Raw genomic sequence first — 5,380 nt, 5'->3', positions numbered from 1 at the left:
GCCCCTCCCCCCTGGAGGCGGAAGGGCGCCGGGAGGGGCCGCCTCCGCCCTGAGGCGCGCTCGCGAGAGACCCCTCCCCCATCACGGAGGGCGCCCCGCCCCCCAGGGCCCGGGAGGGTGGAGTTGACCCCGCCCGTCCCCACACCGCGCCCCCCTCCCGCTCCCGGGCGCGAGGGGCACCAGGGGGCGCTCGCGGAGATGCCTGGCGGGGGGCGGGGGGCGGGGGAACGGCGCCAACGTCCTCCCCGCCCCCATTTGCGGGGGTGGCCGGAGACGCGGAGGCGGGCTGTCCCCTCCCCCCTTCATCACGCGGAGTCGCCCCTGCCCCCACAGTGATGCGGGCCTGGGTCGGCAAGGGGCGAGGGCGGGCATGGGTGGCGCGCCGTGTGTGTGAGTGCGAGCTGGATGTCTTTCCCCTCCGCCTGTGTCCCGGGTATCACCGTGCGCCTGTGATGTGCTGCTGTATCAGTGGGTGGGATTCTGGGTGCTCTTGTATGCGCACCTCCCCCAACACACACGCACATGCTCACGCACGCGCAAGTGTGGCCGGTTTTACGAACTTGTCCGGTGCCCAGACTCTCCTGGGTGGAGACCTATGGAACCCTGCAGAAGGGGCCAGGCCCCTTCCTCAGCCCCCTACTCTCCAACTGAGCACATGAGGAACATATCACCGAAGCTCCTGTGCTCCAGGGGTCCCTCTGTGGAGTTGTCCTCGTGGTGCACGCTCCCCTCATGTGGGTAGCCCATATCTTAGGGCCTGGGGCAGACCAGGAAGGCCCCCACCAAGCCCTCAGAGGGGATCCCCCCCTCTCTTCAGACACCACGGATAACAAGACCTGTCCTAAGTTGTTACCTCTTGAGGTGTCAGCAAAGAGGGGCCTGGTGCCCACTTCTGACGTCTCCTTACCCCTGTACCTGGCCCTTCCCCCCTCCCGGAGGCTCTGATCAGCTTTTCACTTCCTGAGGACCATCAGTCTGCCTTCACAGAGGAACTGCCATAGGATGCATGGCTTCCCCAAACCCCAGCCAGCCCAGGGGGGGGCCTCTCAGCTCACCCTCAGGGTGAAGAAGAGACCCCCACCTCCTCTAGATAAAGGTTGTTTATCAAGTGCTGACTCCAGGGGCCGCAGACCTCACCAGCTGCTGGGATGGGTAGGGTTAAGTGCCCATCTGGGGATCCCAGACTTGAGAGACTGGTGAGGTCACTGCCAGCCTGGGCTTCCCCACCTGCAGGGTGGCAGTGGGGAGAGTACAGCCAAGATGTGATGAAGCTACTGTGCAGAGAGCAGAGAAAGCCCCAGGAGGCAGCTGTGTCCTGCTCCTCTCCCACTGGGCCCTGGGAAGGGTACACTGGCCTTCAGGATAAGAAAGATACTAGAGCTGCAAGATCGGGCAGCTAGGGTGCAGGTCCCTGGCGGAGACCTCCACAGGCCACCACTCATTGCTCTGCAGCACCTCCACTTGTGTATGTGAACTTTTCAAGAAAAGGAAAACATTTACTCTACTTTAATGCTACTACTTAGTGGTGGAGGGCCACCGCTGGTAATTAAGGCCCTCCAAGAGCAATTAGGGCCCTGGAAGAGTCCCAAGCCTGGGAAGAAGCTTGCGAGGGCGGGGCAGGCACAAAAGCCTCAGCAGGACCCTGGGCAGGGGTCACCTGGGCCCCAGGATCCTTTTCACACTCCCTGCCTCATTAAAAGTTAAGATGAAGCTCGTGATTGTTAGTGATTTACTGAATACGTTATTGGGAGGTGGACAGTGTGCCAGGCCCTAGGTGGAATCGGGGTTACAACGGGAATGACCTGTCCTCGTTCTCTACAGCTGCATTCCAGCTAGGAGGCAGCTACAAACAAGCCCTTGGGTAGAGGAAGAAAACATTTACAAGCTGGGTTAAATGTCACAGAGAGCCAAGATGGGGGCCAGGAGACCTACCTGGGGACAAGAAAGCAGCTGGAAGAGGAGCGGGGGTTCTCCCATCACAGAGAGCAGCCTGTGCAAAGACCCTGTGGCAGGCAGGAGAGAGCTGAGGAGTGGGAAGAACCAGAGAGCCTGGGGGCCCACGTGGTGGGCAGGGTGGAGAGAACAGAGGTTCCCACAAGGCCCCACGGCACAAGGAGGAAACTGTGTATCATTCTAAGCGTGACAGACTGTCGCCCTTCTCAGTCACACTCTGTCCTCCAAATGTCCTCCAGGGACAAGGCCACAGATTTTTAAAATAGGTATTTTTTTAAAGACAGCATCCGTAATCTGACAAAGCCTGTAGCCATCAGGCATCCCATGGCCCATTTACAGACTGGTGGGGCTTTGGCAGGCACCTACAGGGACCTTGTCTACCTCAAGGTCTTGGAAAGAGGCCTTCTCACCATCTTCTGCTCCGTTTGACCAAGCTGAGAACCTGCCAGAATTGTCCGTGTCCCTTGAGCAGATGCTTCAGTGGGGCCGATCCCTGCACACGGTGGGCTCTGAGCTGCTGCACTGGGGCATCCATCAGGATCATGATAACGCAGCTGAAGCCTGAGATCGTTCAGTTGGAGCGGGGACCGCCCAGAAGTGGGGGACGGCCTCACCCGGGAGAAGGGAAATGAAAAGCAGATCATAAATTGATAGGAGATGAGAAAATGACATAAAAACAACAGAACTGTGATACATTCATATTGCTAGAAAGGAATGTTAAAGAGAGAGAGATGGAGCATGGGACAATTTGGAAATTGGCATTCAAATTGTTTAATTAAACTGTACAGAGTGTTCAGATGTTTGTGTGTGTGTGTGTGTGTGTGTGTGTGTGTTTAAATCCTCCAGGCCTCTAGAAAATTTGGTCCTGTTTCTTTTCTATTTTCTCTTTTTTTCCCTTTCTCTTTATTTTTTTTACGGCAAAGCTTTTCCTTGACAAAGGTCTGGTGGGAAGGCACAAATGGTCCGTTACAAGTCCCCGCCTCCTCCTACCCCTTGGAGAAGGACTCTGACTCTTAGGGCCTGTGTCTGTAGTCACCGGGTTCAGGTTGCCTCCAGGGGCCCCTCCACCTTGGCAGGCTGGGCTGTGGACGGCACGGCCACCTCTGTCAGGGCCTGTGGGCACCTGCCCAAGCTCAGGGACCTGGAGGGCACCTCCGTCACCTGCCCCCACTGCTTCCACTCAGCCACACTGCTCTATGTCCAGGGCACCCTGTCCACCCTCTGGCTGGAAAAGCAGGCCCCCAGCTCTACGTTGGTCCCTTCTCCTGCCCTTTGCATGGCCTCCTTCTTCCTTCTCCAACTGTTCCCACTCTCCTCCACACACCCTCTTTTTTCCTGAAGTCCCCAGTGGTTCTGGACACTGGGTCAAGTGTCCTTCGGCCAGTGGGGACCCACTTCCAGGAACCATCTCCAGCCTGTCATCCCCAGCTGACGCCTTCAGACCATGGACCCACCAGCCAAGCAGTCCCTCAGGCCACCAGCCCAGGCCATGCAGTGGCACCACTGGCATGCTCCTGCCCAGCCCTTGTTTAGCCAACTCCCTCATGCCAGCGGTGCCTGACCCCACACACCTCTGCTGGGTTCTCCCCCAAGGCACTCACCTCGCTGTCTGCTGGCCCTGTCTGTTTTCAGGCCAGACTATGGCTTTCCAAGGACAGCCACAGCATCATTTAATGTGCCCGTGATGCTTAGCAAGTGGGTGGACAGACAACACTTAGAGAATGCGCAAGTGGCAAGAGCGGTGACCTGAACCAAGGCTTGGAAAGGTGGGACACAAGTCACCCAGCAGGTGCGCATGTCTGGCTGCAGTCCTAATGGCGCAGCTGCGCAGTGCCCATTGGGCAGGAGGGGAGGCTTAGCCCGGATCACCCCCAGGTGTCCTGGGTCCCCACACCCCTTGGGAGCTCATACCTCAGAGAAGGGGTCCTGGGCCTGCTGTGGGAGGCCGATCCCTCTTGGCCTCCCTCAAGCCCCTCCAAGCCCACCTGACAGATCTTGACGGGCCCAAGTCACCAAGGAGCCAGCCCAGCACCCCGCTGCCTGAAACCCAGGCCCAGAGTGCTCCCGCTGGCGTGCTTTGGGGCAGAGGCCTGCCTGGGCCAGGCTCCGCAGGAAGTGGCCTTCGGGGCAGGCAGCAGGGCCATGCACCAACACAGACTTGGACCCCTGCCACCCAAGCGGCTTCCAGTGACAGACACCTCTCTCACAGGCCCACACGTGTCGCCCAGTATTTTGGGGTGCCTGGGCTGGATGGCCATGCTAGACAGTGGACCCTTGCTCATCTTTCCTCAGCCCCCAGGACAAAGCAACAGTTCAAGGAGGAGCTCTTCTAAAGTCTTGTTTTAAAGTCACAGCGCCCACCGACACCGGTGTCTAGGAGACAGCATTTGGTCAAATGCAGTGGTTTCCTTGCGTTTTAGTGTCCTGGTTCATCTTACATGCTGCCCCTGCCCATCTCCCAGACAAGCTACTCCACTACCTCCACCCTGCCCCCGCTGGGCCCCGGCTCCCCTGCCTCCTGGGTCCACACAGGGTGATACTGGACCAGGAACAAGAAGGGGATGGTGCCTGGGCCTCAGACATCCCTCAGTCTCTGGATGCAGGATGGGCTCAACCCACTCTGCTCACAGAAGCTTCAGGGTGGGACTGTCCGATTTAGCGGATACAAATCCAGGTTACCCAGTTAACTTTGAATTTCAGACCAACAATGAATCATTTTCAGTATAAGTATATCCCATGTAATATTGGGGACATACTTACACTAAAAAAAACATGTGTTTATATTTGAAATTCAGATTTAAGTGGGTGCCCTGTGTTTTATCTGGTGACCTTACTCTGGGCAGCAGGAGGGCAGGCATGGCGAGGAGGGAGAGAGGTGGCCAGGCCCCACCTGAGCTAGGTGCCCTTTGCAGACAACCTCTGGGAGAAGCATAGCCCAAGCCAATGCCCCCTTTAGGGGTGCTGGCCCCAGGAGTCAGTGTACTTTAAAATAGCAGGCGCCAAGGAGAGGGAGCATTGAACTGAGGTGGGGGAGACGCCCCCAGTGCATATGCTCACATGGCCAGTATCCTGCAGCTGACCCTTACCCACCTGCCTCTCCCATCAGAGGCTTGAGGATTCAGTCCTGGCCCCAAGCCCCCAGCTCGGGTCCCCTCGGGTCATGTGGGGAAGGCAAGGGTGGGGCTGTGGGTCTTTCTTGGACTCTGCAACCTCATAGCCTGGATACAGATCCCAGCTCCTCCACTTCCTGGCTGTGTGACTTTGGACAAGTGTCTTGACTTCTCTGAGCCTTAAACGTCCTCCTCTGGAAAATAAACCCTGCATCAAATGAAAAGTGATGTTGAACTGGTTGATCCTCTCAAATGCTTAAGCAAAGAGTTATATGTGCACAAGAGAAAGGAAAACCTACACCTACACAGACACTTGT

This window comes from Hipposideros armiger, unplaced genomic scaffold, assembly GCF_001890085.2.
Source record: "Hipposideros armiger isolate ML-2016 unplaced genomic scaffold, ASM189008v1 scaffold_126, whole genome shotgun sequence".
Classification (NCBI taxonomy): domain Eukaryota; kingdom Metazoa; phylum Chordata; class Mammalia; order Chiroptera; family Hipposideridae; genus Hipposideros; species Hipposideros armiger.
This window is presented reverse-complemented; position numbering follows the sequence as displayed.